Here is a 15,441-nt window from a genome sequence, read left to right as displayed (position 1 = left end):
GACTGTGTTCCGAAGGAGGCCAGCAACAGTTTTCAACCAGATGAAATTCTAACCACCATATACAGATAATCAAATGATTTCAACAGATGGAATTATGCCCTTGCAGTGCCGTTGTAGTTCTGCTTCATTGTATGCTTCAGTGAGCTTTCGAGTTGATACAGTAGACTAAAGAGCAAACACTGGTTTCAAGAACGCTGGAGTCTTTTGGGTAGTGTGCTTCACCTGACACACCAAAGGATCTATATGTGACTTCACCGTTCCCAGTGGTTTCCTACGTTGTTTCTTGGTAATTCACTGTGAAACTCTGAAAATACCGTGTTTTCAAAGAGACCTAGCTTATAAATTATATCAGGCAAAGGATCAATCTTTGAAACAGGAGAGAACATCACAATTTCTAGCAATTATAACAGAAGTTATTGCTTTCTCTTCCCTGTCCGTGCGGTGATGGCATTCATTGTGGGAGATAGTAACGGGTGGCATTCCCATTGAAGGCAGAAGCAGAGATAGCGATGTCTCGACATATCTTGTTTTCGGGGCAGAGTAACGCATGTACTACTGAAAGTACAGATGTAGCTCTTTGAACTGAAGATATTAGATGCTATCTGGTTCTCATGTATGAATTTCTAAAAGTTGTTGTTGCACTTATTGTTAACTGATAAAGACTGTGTTCCGAAGGAGGCCAGCAACAGTTTTCAACCAGATGAAATTCTAACCACCATATACAGATAATCAAACGATTTCAACAGATGGAATTATGCCCTTGCTGTGCCGTTGTTGTTCTGCTTCATTGTATGCTTCAGTGAGCTTTCGAGTTGATACAGTAGACTAAAGAGCAAACACTGGTTTCAAGAACGCTGGAGTCTTTTGGGTAGTGTGCTTCACCTGACACACCAAAGGATCTATATGTGACTTCACCGTTCCCAGTGGTTTCCTACGTTGTTTCTTGGTAATTCACTGTGAAACTCTGAAAATACCGTGTTTTCAAAGAGACCTAGCTTAGAAATTATATCAGGCAAAGCACCATTCTTTGAAACAGGAGAGAACATCACAATTTCTAGCAATTATAACAGAAGTTATTGCTTTCTCTTCCCTGTCCGTGCGGTGATGGCATTCATTGTGGGAGATAGTGACCGGTGGCATTGCCTTGAAGGCAGAATCAGAGATAGCGATGTCTCGACATATCTTGTTTTCCGTGCAGAGTAACGCATGTACTACTGAAAGTACAGATGTAGCTCTTTGAACTGAAGATATTAGATGCTATCTGGTTCTCATGTATGTCTTTCTAAAAGTTGTTGTTGCACTTATTGTTAACTCATAAAGACTGTGTTCCGAAGGAGGCCAGCAACAGTTTTCAACCAGATGAAATTCTAACCACCATATACAGATAATCAAACGATTTCAACAGATGGAATTATGCCCTTGCTGTGCCGTTGTTGTACTGCTTCATTGTGTGCTTCAGTGAGCTTTCGAGTTGATACAGTAGACTAAAGAGCAAACACTGGTTTCAAGAACGCTGGAGTCTTTTGGGTAGTGTGCTTCACCTGACACACCAAAGGACCTATATGTGACTTCACCGTTCCCAGTGGTTTCCTATGTTGTTTCTTGGTAATTCACTGTGAAACTCTGAAAATACCGTGTTTTCAAAGAGACCTAGCTTAGAAATTATATCAGGCAAAGCATCATTCTTTGAAACAGGAGAGAAGATCACAATTTCTAGCAATTATAACAGAAGTTATTGCTTTCTCTTCCCTGTCCGTGCGGTGATGGCATTCATTGTGGGAGATAGTGACCCGTGGCATTGCCATTGAAGGCACAATCAGAGATAGCGATGTCTCGACATATCTTGTTTTCCGTGCATTGTAACGCATGTACTACTGAAAGTACAGATGTAGCTCTTTGAACTGAAGATATTAGATGCTATCTGGTTCTCATGTATGTCTTTCTAAAAGTTGTTGTTGCACTTATTGTTAACTCATAAAGACTGTGTTCCGAAGGAGGCCGGCAACAGTTTTCAACCAGATGAAATTCTAACCACCATATACAGATAATCAAACGATTTCAACAGATGGAATTATGCCCTTGCTGTGCCGTTGTTGTTCTGCTTCATTGTATGCTTCAGTGAGCTTTCGAGTTGATACAGTAGACTAAAGAGCAAACACTGGTTTCAAGAACGCTGGAGTCTTTTGGGTAGTGTGCTTCACCTGACACACCAAAGGATCTATAAGTGACTTCACCGTTCCCAGTGGTTTCCTATGTTGTTTCTTGGTAATTCACTGTGAAACTCTGAAAATACCGTGTTTTCAAAGAGACCTAGCTTAGAAATTATATCAGGCAAAGCATCATTCTTTGAAACAGGAGAGAACATCACAATTTCTAGCAATTATAACAGAAGTTATTGCTTTCTCTTCCCTGTCCGTGCGATGATGGCATTCATTGTGGGAGATAGTGACCGCTGGCATTGCCATTGAAGGCACAATCAGAGATAGCGATGTCTCGACATATCTTGTTTTCGGTGCAGAGTAACGCATGTACTACTGAAAGTACAGATGTAGCTCTTTGAACTGAAGATATTAGATGCTATCTGGTTCTCATGTATGTCTTTCTAAAAGTTGTTGTTGCACTTATTGTTAACTCATAAAGACTGTGTTCCGAAGGAGGCCAGCAACAGTTTTCAACCAGATGAAATTCTAACCACCATATACAGATAATCATACGATTTCAACAGATGGAATTATGCCCTTGCTGTGCCGTTGTTGTTCTGCTTCATTGTATGCTTCAGTGAGCTTTCGAGTTGATACAGTAGACTAAAGAGCAAACACTGGTTTCAAGAACGCTGGAGTCTTTTGGGTAGTGTGCTTCACCTGACACACCAAAGGATCTATATGTGACTTCACCGTTCCCAGTGGTTTCCTATGTTGTTTCTTGGTAATTCACTGTGAAACTCTGAAAATACCGTGTTTTCAAAGAGACCTAGCTTAGAAATTATATCAGGCAAAGGATCAATCTTTGAAACAGGAGAGAACATCACAATTTCCAGCAATTATAACAGAAGTTATTGCTTTCTCTTCCCTGTCCGTGCGGTGATGGCATTCATTGTGGGAGATAGTTACGGGTGTCATTCCCATTGAAGGCAGAAGCAGAGATAGCGATGTCTCGACATATCTTGTTTTCGGGGCAGAGTAACGCATGTACTACTGAAAGTACAGATGTAGCTCTTTGAACTGAAGATATTAGATGCTATCTGGTTCTCATGTATGTCTTTCTAAAAGTTGTTGTTGCACTTATTGTTAACACATAAAGACTGTGTTCCGAAGGAGGCCAGCAACAGTTTTCAACCAGATGAAATTCTAACCACCATATACAGATAATCAAACGAGTTCAACAGATGGAATTATACACTTGCTGTGCCGTTGTTGTTCTGCTTCATTATATGCTTCAGTGAGCTTTCGAGTTGATACAGTAGACTAAAGAGCAAACACTGGTTTCAAGAACGCTGGAGTCTTTTGGGTAGTGTGCTTCACCTGACACACCAAAGGATCTATATGTGACTTCACCGTTCACAGTGGTTTCCTATGTTGTTTCTTGGTAATTCACTGTGAATATCTGTAAATACCGTGTTTTCAAAGAGACCTAGCTTAGAAATTATATCAGGCAAAGCATCATTCTTTGAAACAGGAGAGAACATCACAATTTCTAGCAATTATAACAGAAGTTATTGCTTTCTCTTCCCTGTCCGTGCGGTGATGGCATTCATTGTGGGAGATAGTGACGGGTGGCATTCCCATTGAAGGCAGAAGCAGAGATAGCGATGTCTCGACATATCTTGTTTTCGGGGCAGAGTAACGCATGTACTACTGAAAGTACAGATGTAGCTCTTTGAACTGAAGATATTAGATGCTATCTGGTTCTCATGTATGTCTTTCTAAAAGTTGTTGTTGCACTTATTGTTAACTCATAAAGACTGTGTTCCGAAGGAGGCCAGCAACAGTTTTCAACCAGATGAAATTCTAACCACCATATACAGATAATCAAACGATTTCAACAGATGGAATTATGCCCTTGCTGTGCCGTTGTTGTTCTGCTTCATTGTATGCTTCAGTGAGCTTTCGAGTTGATACAGTAGACTAAAGAGCAAACACTGGTTTCAAGAACGCTGGAGTCTTTTGGGTAGTGTGCTTCACCTGACACACCAAAGGATCTCTATGTGACTTCACCGTTCACAGTGGTTTCCTATGTTGTTTCTTGGTAATTCACTGTGAATATCTGAAAATACCGTGTTTTCAAAGAGACCTAGCTTAGAAATTATATCAGGCAAAGGATCAATCTTTGAAACAGGAGAGAACATCACAATTTCTAGCAATTATAACAGAAGTTATTGCTTTCTCTTCCCTGTCCGTGCGGTGATGGCATTCATTGTGGGAGATAGTGACGGGTGGCATTCCCATTGAAGGCAGAAGCAGAGATAGCGATGTCTCGACATATCTTGTTTTCCGTGCAGAGTAACGCATGTACTACTGAAAGTACAGATGTAGCTCTTTGAACTGAAGATATTAGATGCTATCTGGTTCTCATGTATGTCTTTCTAAAAGTTGTTGTTGCACTTATTGTTAACTCATAAAGACTGTGTTCCGAAGGAGGCCAGCAACAGTTTTCAACCAGATGAAATTCTAACCACCATATACAGATAATCAAACGATTTCAACAGATGGAATTATGCCCTTGCTGTGCCGTTGTTGTTCTGCTTCATTGTATGCTTCAGTGAGCTTTCGAGTTGATACAGTAGACTAAAGAGCAAACACTGGTTTCAAGAACGCTGGAGTCTTTTGGGTAGTGTGCTTCACCTGACACACCAAAGGATCTATATGTGACTTCACCGTTCCCAGTGGTTTCCTATGTTGTTTCTTGGTAATTCACTGTGAATATCTGAAAATACCGTGTTTTCAAAGAGACCTAGCTTAGAAATTATATCAGGCAAAGCATCATTCTTTGAAACAGGAGAGAACATCACAATTTCTAGCAATTATAACAGAAGTTATTGCTTTCTCTTCCCTGTCCGTGCGGTGATGGCATTCATTGTGGGAGATAGTGACGGGTGGCATTCCCATTGAAGGCAGAAGCAGAGATAGCGATGTCTCGACATATCTTGTTTTCGGGGCAGAGTAACGCATGTACTACTGAAAGTACAGATGTAGCTCTTTGAACTGAAGATATTAGATGCTATCTGGTTCTCATGTATGTCTTTCTAAAAGTTGTTGTTGCACTTATTGTTAACTCATAAAGACTGTGATCCGAAGGAGGCCAGCAACAGTTTTCAACCAGATGAAATTCTAACCACCATATACATATAATCAAACGATTTCAACAGATGGAATTATGCCCTTGCTGTGCCGTTGTTGTTCTGCTTCATTGTATGCTTCAGTGAGCTTTCGAGTTGATACAGTAGACTAAAGAGCAAACACTGGTTTCAAGAACGCTGGAGTCTTTTGGGTAGTGTGCTTCACCTGACACACCAAAGGATCTATATGTGACTTCACCGTTCCCAGTGGTTTCCTATGTTGTTTCTTGGTAATTCACTGTGAATATCTGAAAATACCGTGTTTTCAAAGAGACCTAGCTTAGAAATTATATCAGGCAAAGGATCAATCTTTGAAACAGGAGAGCACATCACAATTTCTAGCAATTATAACAGAAGTTATTGCTTTCTCTTCCCTGTCCGTGCGGTGATGGCATTCATTGTGGGAGATAGTGACGGGTGGCATTCCCATTGAAGGCAGAAGCAGAGATAGCGATGTCTCGACATATCTTGTTTTCCGTGCAGAGTAACGCATGTACTACTGAAAGTACAGATGTAGCTCTTTGAACTGAAGATATTAGATGCTATCTGGTTCTCATGTATGTCTTTCTAAAAGTTGTTGTTGCACTTATTGTTAACTCATAAAGACTGTGTTCCGAAGGAGGCCAGCAACAGTTTTCAACCAGATGAAATTCTAACCACCATATACAGATAATCAAACGATTTCAACAGATGGAATTATGCCCTTGCTGTGCCGTTGTTGTTCTGCTTCATTGTATGCTTCAGTGAGCTTTCGAGTTGATACAGTAGACTAAAGAGCAAACACTGGTTTCAAGAACGCTGGAGTCTTTTGGGTAGTGTGCTTCACCTGACACACCAAAGGATCTATATGTGACTTCACCGTTCCCAGTGGTTTCCTATGTTGTTTCTTGGTAATTCACTGTGAATATCTGAAAATACCGTGTTTTCAAAGAGACCTAGCTTAGAAATTATATCAGGCAAAGGATCATTCTTTGAAACAGGAGAGAACATCAAAATTTCTAGCAATTATAACAGAAGTTATTGCTTTCTCTTCCCTGTCCGTGCGGTGATGGCATTCATTGTGGGAGATAGTGACGGGTGGCATTCCCATTGAAGGCAGAAGCAGAGATAGCGATGTCTCGACATATCTTGTTTTCGGGGCAGAGTAACGCATGTACTACTGAAAGTACAGATGTAGCTCTTTGAACTGAAGATATTAGATGCTATCTGGTTCTCATGTATGTCTTTCTAAAAGTTGTTGTTGCACTTATTGTTAACTCATAAAGACTGTGTTCCGAAGGAGGCCAGCAACAGTTTTCAACCAGATGAAATTCTAACCACCATATACAGATAATCAAACGAGTTCAACAGATGGAATTATGCCCTTGCTGTGCCGTTGTTGTTCTGCTTCATTGTATGCTTCAGTGAGCTTTCGAGTTGATACAGTAGACTAAAGAGCAAACACTGGTTTCAAGAACGCTGGAGTCTTTTGGGTAGTGTGCTTCACCTGACACACCAAAGGATCTATATGTGACTTCACCGTTCCCAGTGGTTTCCTATGTTGTTTCTTGGTAATTAACTGTGAATATCTGAAAATACCGTGTTTTCAAAGAGACCTAGCTTAGAAATTATATCAGGCAAAGGATCAATCTTTGAAACAGGAGAGAACATCACAATTTCTAGCAATTATAACAGAAGTTATTGCTTTCTCTTCCCTGTCCGTTCGGTGATGGCATTCATTGTGGGAGATAGTGACGGGTGGCATTCCCATTGAAGGCAGAAGCAGAGATAGCGATGTCTCGACATATCTTGTTTTCGGGGCAGAGTAACGCATGTACTACTGAAAGTACAGATGTAGCTCTTTGAACTGAAGATATTAGATGCTATCTGGTTCTCATGTATGTCTTTCTAAAAGTTGTTGTTGCACTTATTGTTAACACATAAAGACTGTGTTCCGAAGGAGGCCAGCAACAGTTTTCAACCAGATGAAATTCTAACCACCATATACAGATAATCAAACGAGTTCAACAGATGGAATTATACACTTGCTGTGCCGTTGTTGTTCTGCTTCATTATATGCTTCAGTGAGCTTTCGAGTTGATACAGTAGACTAAAGAGCAAACACTGGTTTCAAGAACGCTGGAGTCTTTTGGGTCGTGTGCTTCACCTGACACACCAAAGGATCTATATGTGACTTCACCGTTCACAGTGGTTTCCTATGTTGTTTCTTGGTAATTCACTGTGAAAATCTGAAAATACCGTGTTTTCAAAGAGACCTAGCTTAGAAATAATATCAGGTAAAGGATCATTCTTTGAAACAGGAGAGAACATCACAATTTCCAGCAATTATAACAGAAGTTATTGCTTCCTCTTCCCTGTCCGTGCGGTGATGGCATTCATTGTGGGAGATAGTGACGGGTGGCATTCCCATTGAAGGCAGAAACAGGGATAGCGATGTCTCGACATATCTTGTTTTCCGGGCAGAGTAACGCATGTACTACTGAAAGTACAGATGTAGCTCTTTGAACTGAAGATATTAGATGCTCTCTGCTTCTAATGTATGTCTTTTTAAAAGTTGTTGTTGCACTTATTGTTAACTCATAAAGACTGTGTTCCGAAGGAGGCCAGCAACAGTTTTCAACCAGATGAAATTCTAACCACCATATACAGATAATCAAAAGATTTCAACAGATGGAATTATGCCCTTGCAGTGCCGTTGTTGTTCTGCTTCATTGAATGCTTCATTGAGCTTTCGAGTTGATACAGTAGACTAAAGAGCAAACACTGGTTTCAAGAACGCTGGAGTCTTTTGGGTAGTGTGCTTCACCTGACACACCAAAGGATCTATATGTGACTTCACCGTTCACAGTGGTTTCCTATGTTGTTTCTTGGTAATTCCCTGTGAAAATCTGAAAATGCCGTGTTTTCAAAGAGACCTAGCTTAGAAATTATATCAGGTAAAGGATCATTCTTTGAAACAGGAGAGAACATCACAATTTCTAGCAATTATAACAGAAGGTATTGCTTTCTCTTCCCTGTCCGTGCGGTGATGGCATTCATTGTGGGAGATAGTGACGGGTGGCATTCCCATTGAAGACAGAAGAAGAGATAGCGATGTCTGGACATATCTTGTTTTCCGGGCAGAGTAACGCATGTACTACTGAAAGTACAGATGTAGCTCTTTGAACTGAAGATATTAGATGCTATCTGGTTCTCATGTATGTCTTTCTAAAAGTTGTTGTTGCACTTATTGTTAACTCATAAAGACCGTGTTCCGAAGGAGGCCAGCAACAGTTTTCAACCTGATGAAATTCTAACCACCATATACAGATAATCAAACGATTTCAACAGATGGAATTATGCCCTTGCTGTGCCGTTGTTGTTCTGCTTCATTGTATGCTTCAGTGAGCTTTTGAGTTGATACAGTAGACTAAAGAGCAAACACTGGTTTCAAGAACGCTGGAGTCTTTTGGGTAGTGTGCTTCACCTGACACACCAAAGGATCTATATGTGATTTCACCGTTCACAGTGGTTTCCTATGTTGTTTCTTGGTAATTCACTGTGAAAATCTGAAAATACCGTGTTTTCAAAGAGACCTAGCTTAGAAATTATATCATGTAAAGGATCATTCTTTAAAACAGGAGAGAACATCACAATTTCTAGCAATTATAACAGAAGTTATTGATTTCTCTTCCCTGTCCGTGCGGTGATGGCATTCATTGTGGGAGATAGTGACCGGTGGCATTGCCATTGAATGCAGAAGCAATGAAAGCGATGTCTGGACATATCTTGTTTTCCGTGCAGAGTAACGCATGTACTTCTGAAAGTATAGACGTAGCTCTTTCAACTGAAGATATTAGATGCTATCTGGTTCTCATGTATGTCTTTCTAAAAGTTGTTGTTGCCCTTATTTTTAACTAATAAAGACTGTGTTCCGAAGGAGGCCAGCAACAGATTTCAACCAGATGAAATTCTAACCACCATATACAGATAATCAAACGATTTCAACAGATGGAATTATGCCCTTGCCGTGCCGTTGTTCTTCTGCTTCATTGTATGCTTCAGTGAGCTTTCGAGTTGATACAGTAGACTAAAGAGCAAACACTGGTTTCAAGAACGCTGGAGTCTTTTGGGTAGTGTGCTTAACCTGACATACCAAAGGATCTATATGTGACTTCACCGTTCACAGTGGTTTCCTATGTTGTTTCTTGGTAATTCACTGTGAAAATCTGAAAATACAGTGTTTTCAAAGAGACCTAGCTTAGAAATTATATCAGGTAAAGGATCATTCTTTGAAACAGGAGAGAACATCACAATTTCTAGCAATTATAACAGAAGGTATTGCTTTCTCTTCCCTGTCCGTGCGGCGATGGCATTCATTGTGGGAGATAGTGACGGGTGGCATTCCCATTGAAGGCAGAAGCAGAGATAGCGATGTCTGGACATATCTTGTTTTCCGGGCAGAGTAACGCATGTACTACTGAAAGTACACATGTAGCTCTTTGAACTGAAGATATTAGATGCTCTCTGGTTCTCATGTATGTCTTTCTAAAAGTTGTTGTTGCACTTGTTGTTAACTCATAAAGACTGTGTTCCGAAGGAGGCCAGCAACAGTTTTCAACCAGATGAAATTCTAACCACCATATACAGATAATAAAACGATTTCAACAAATGGAATTATGCCCTTGCCGTGCCGTTGTTATTCTGCTTCATTGTATGCTTCAGTGAGCTTTCGAGTTGATACAGTAGACTAAAGAGCAAACACTGGTTTCAAGAACGCTGGAGTCTTTTGGGTAGTGTGCTTCACCTGACACACCAAAGGATCTATATGTGACTTCACCGTTCACAGTGGTTTCCTATGTTGTTTCTTGGTAATTCACTGTGAATATCTGAAAATACCGTATTTTCAAAGAGACCTAGCTTAGAAATTATATCAGGTAAAGGATCATTCTTTGAAACAGGAGAGAACATCACAATTTCTAGCAATTATAACAGAAGGTATTGCTTTCTCTTCCCTGTCCGTGCGGCGATGGCATTCATTGTGGGAGATAGTGACGGGTGGCATTCCCATTGAAGGCAGAAGCAGAGATAGCGATGTCTGGACATATCTTGTTTTCCGGGCAGAGTAACGCATGTACTACTGAAAGTACAGATGTAGCTCTTTGAACTGAAGATATTAGATGCTCTCTGGTTCTCATGTATGTCTTTCTAAAAGTTGTTGTTGCACTTATTGTTAACTCATAAAGACTGTGTTCCGAAGGAGGCCAGCAACAGTTTTCAACCAGATGAAATTCTAACCACCATATACAGATAATCAAAAGATTTCAACAGATGGAACTATGCCCTTGCAGTGCCGTTGTTGTTCTGCTTCATTGTATGCTTCAGTGAGCTTTCGAGTTGATACAGTAGACTAAAGAGCAAACACTGGTTTCAAGAACGCTGGAGTCTTTTGGGTAGTGTGCTTCACCTGACACACCAAAGGATCTATATGTGACTTCACCGTTCACAGTGGTTTCCTATGTTGTTTCTTGGTAATTCACTGTGAAAATCTGAAAATACCGTGTTTTCAAAGAGACCTAGCTTAGAAATTATATCAGGTAAAGGAACATTCTTTGAAACAGGAGAGAACATCACAATTTCTAGCAATTATAACAGAAGTTATTGCTTTCTCTTCCCTGTCCGTGCGGTGATGGCATTCATTGTGGGAGATAGTGACCGGTGGCATTGCCATTTAAGGCAGAAGCAGAGATAGCGATGTCTGGACATATCTTGTTTTCCGGGCAGAGTAACGCATGTACTACTGAAAGTACAGATGTAGCTCTTTGAACTGAAGATATTAGATGCTATCTGGTTCTCATGTATGTCTTTCTAAAAGTTGTTGTTGCACTTACTGTTAACTCATAAAGACCGTGTTCCGAAGGAGGCCAGCAACAGTTTTCAACCAGATGAAATTCTAACCACCATATACAGATAATAAAACGATTTCAACAAATGGAATTATGCCCTTGCCGTGCCGTTGTTGTTCTGCTTCATTGTATGCTTCAGTGAGCTTTCGAGTTGATACAGTAGACTAAAGAGCAAACACTGGTTTCAAGAACGCTGGAGTCTTTTGGGTAGTGTGCTTCACCTGACACACCAAAGGATCTATATGTGACTTCACCGTTCACAGTGGTTTCCTATGTTGTTTCTTGGTAATTCACTGTGAAAATCTGAAAATACCGTGTTTTCAAAGAGACCTAGCTTAGAAATTATATCAGGTAAAGGAACATTCTTTGAAACAGGAGAGAACATCACAATTTCTAGCAATTATACCAGAAGTTATTGCTTTCTCTTCCCTGTCCGTGGGGTGATGGCATTCGTTGTGGGAGACAGTGACCGTTGGCATTGCCATTGAAGGCAGAAGCAGAGATAGCGATGTCTGGACATATCTTGTTTTCCGGGCAGAGTAACGCATGTACTACTGAAAGTACAGATGTAGCTCTTTGAACTGAAGATATTAGATGCTATCTGGTTCTCATGTATGTCTTTCTAAAAGTTGTTGTTGCACTTACTGTTAACTCATAAAGACCGTGTTCCGAAGGAGGCCAGCAACAGTTTTCAACTAGATGAAATTCTAACCACCATATACAGATAATAAAACGATTTCAACAAATGGAATTATGCCCTTGCCGTGCCGTTGTTATTCTGCTTCATTGTATGCTTCAGTGAGCTTTCGAGTTGATACAGTAGACTAAAGAGCAAACACTGGTTTCAAGAACGCTGGAGTCTTTTGGGTAGTGTGATTCACCTGACACACCAAAGGATCTATATGTGACTTCACCGTTCACAGTGGTTTCCTATGTTGTTTCTTGGTAATTCACTGTGAAAATCTGAAAATACCGTGTTTTCAAAGAGACTTAGCTTAGAAATTATATCAGGTAAAGGATCATTCTTTGAAACAGGAGAGAACATCACAATTTCTAGCAATTATAACAGAAGTTATTGCTTTCTCTTCCCTGTCCGTGTGGTGATGGCATTCATTGTGGGAGATAGTGACCGGTGGCATTGCCATTGAAGGCAGAATCAGAGATAGCGATGTCTGGACTTATCTTGTTTTCCGTGCAGAGTAACGCATGTACTACTGAAAGTACAGATGTAGCTCTTTGAACTGAAAATATTAGATGCTCTCTGGTTCTCATGTATGTCTTTCTAAAAGATGTCGTTGCACTTATTTTTAACTCTTAAAGACTGTGTTCCGAAGGAGGCCAGCAACAGTTTTCAACCAGATGAAATTCTAACCACCATATACAGATAATCAAACGATTTCAACACATGGAATTATGCCCTTGCAGTGCCGTTGTTGTTCTGCTTCATTGTATGCTTCAGTGAGCTTTCGAGTTGATACAGTAGACTAAAGAGCAAACACTGGTTTCAAGAACGCTGGAGTCTTTTGGGTCGTGTGCTTCACCTGACACACCAAAGGATCTATATGTGACTTCACCGTTCACAGTGGTTTCCTATGTTGTTTCTTGGTAATTCACTGTGAAAATCTGAAAATACCGTGTTTTCAAAGAGACCTAGCTTAGAAATTATATCAGGTAAAGGAACATTCTTTGAAACAGGAGAGAACATCACAATTTCTAGCAATTATAACAGAAGTTATTGCTTTCTCTTCCCTGTCCGTGGGGTGATGGCATTCGTTGTGGGAGACAGTGACCGTTGGCATTGCCATTGAAGGCAGAAGCAGAGATAGCGATGTCTGGACATATCTTGTTTTCCGGGCAGAGTAACGCATGTACTACTGAAAGTACAGATGTAGCTCTTTGAACTGAAGATATTAGATGCTATCTGGTTCTCATGTATGTCTTTCTAAAAGTTGTTGTTGCACTTACTGTTAACTCATAAAGACCGTGTTCCGAAGGAGGCCAGCAACAGTTTTCAACTAGATGAAATTCTAACCACCATATACAGATAATAAAACGATTTCAACAAATGGAATTATGCCCTTGCCGTGCCGTTGTTATTCTGCTTCATTGTATGCTTCAGTGAGCTTTCGAGTTGATACAGTAGACTAAAGAGCAAACACTGGTTTCAAGAACGCTGGAGTCTTTTGGGTAGTGTGCTTCACCTGACACACCAAAGGATCTATATGTGACTTCACCGTTCACAGTGGTTTCCTATGTTGTTTCTTGGTAATTCACTGTGAAAATCTGAAAATACCGTGTTTTCAAAGAGACTTAGCTTAGAAATTATATCAGGTAAAGGATCATTCTTTGAAACAGGAGAGAACATCACAATTTCTAGCAATTATAACAGAAGTTATTGCTTTCTCTTCCCTGTCCGTGTGGTGATGGCATTCATTGTGGGAGATAGTGACCGGTGGCATTGCCATTGAAGGCAGAATCAGAGATAGCGATGTCTGGACTTATCTTGTTTTCCGTGCAGAGTAACGCATGTACTACTGAAAGTACAGATGTAGCTCTTTGAACTGAAAATATTAGATGCTCTCTGGTTCTCATGTATGTCTTTCTAAAAGTTGTCGTTGCACTTATTTTTAACTCTTAAAGACTGTGTTCCGAAGGAGGCCAGCAACAGTTTTCAACCAGATGAAATTCTAACCACCATATACAGATAATCAAACGATTTCAACACATGGAATTATGCCCTTGCAGTGCCGTTGTTGTTCTGCTTCATTGTATGCTTCAGTGAGCTTTCGAGTTGATACAGTAGACTAAAGAGCAAACACTGGTTTCAAGAACGCTGGAGTCTTTTGGGTCGTGTGCTTCACCTGACACACCAAAGGATCTATATGTGACTTCACCGTTCACAGTGGTTTCCTATGTTGTTTCTTGGTAATTCACTGTGAAAATCTGAAAATACCGTGTTTTCAAAGAGACCTAGCTTAGAAATTATATCAGGTAAAGGATCATTCTTTGAAACAGGAGAGAACATCACAATTTCTATCAATTATAACAGAAGTTATTGCTTTCTCTACCCTTTCCGTGCGGTGATGACATTCATTGTGGGAGATAGTGACGGGTGGCATTCCCATTGAAGGCAGAAGCAGGGATAGCGATGTCTCGACATATCTTGTTTTCCGGGCAGAGTAACGCATGTACTAATGAAAGTACAGATGTAGCTCTTTGAAGTGAAGGTATTAGATGCTATCTGGTTCACATGTATGTCTTTCTAAAAGTTGCTGTTGCACTTATTGTTAACTCATAAAGACCGTGTTCCGAAGGAGGCCAGCAACAGTTTTCAACCAGATGAAATTCTAACCACCATATACAAATAATAAAACGATTTCAACAAATGGAATTATGCCCTTGCCGTGCCGTTGTTGTTCTGCTTCATTGTATGCTTCAGTGAGCTTTCGAGTTGATACAGTACACTAAAGAGCAAACACTGGTTTCAAGAACGCTGGAGTCTTTTGGGTAGTGTGCTTCACCTGACACACCAAAGGATCTATATGTGACTTCACCGTTCACAGTGGTTTCCTATGTTGTTTCTTGGTAATTCACTGTGAAAATCTGAAAATACCGTGTTTTCAAAGAGACCTAGCTTAGAAATTATATCAGGTAAAGGAACATTCTTTGAAACAGGAGAGAACATCACAATTTCTAGCAATTATACCAGAAGTTATTGCTTTCTCTTCCCTGTCCGTGGGGTGATGGCATTCGTTGTGGGAGACAGTGACCGTTGGCATTGCCATTGAAGGCAGAAGCAGAGATAGCGATGTCTGGACATATCTTGTTTTCCGGGCAGAGTAACGCATGTACTACTGAAAGTACAGATGTAGCTCTTTGAACTGAAGATATTAGATGCTATCTGGTTCTCATGTATGTCTTTCTAAAAGTTGTTGTTGCACTTACTGTTAACTCATAAAGACCGTGTTCCGAAGGAGGCCAGCAACAGTTTTCAACTAGATGAAATTCTAACCACCATATACAGATAATAAAACGATTTCAACAAATGGAATTATGCCCTTGCCGTGCCGTTGTTATTCTGCTTCATTGTATGCTTCAGTGAGCTTTCGAGTTGATACAGTAGACTAAAGAGCAAACACTGGTTTCAAGAACGCTGGAGTCTTTTGGGTAGTGTGCTTCACCTGACACACCAAAGGATCTATATGTGACTTCACCGTTCAC

Source organism: Furipterus horrens, unplaced genomic scaffold, assembly GCF_987537825.1.
Source record: "Furipterus horrens unplaced genomic scaffold, mFurHor1.1.pri manual_scaffold_18, whole genome shotgun sequence".
Taxonomy (NCBI): Eukaryota; Metazoa; Chordata; class Mammalia; order Chiroptera; family Furipteridae; genus Furipterus; species Furipterus horrens.
The sequence above is the reverse complement of the archived record's forward strand: the minus strand, read 5'-3'. Positions refer to the sequence as shown.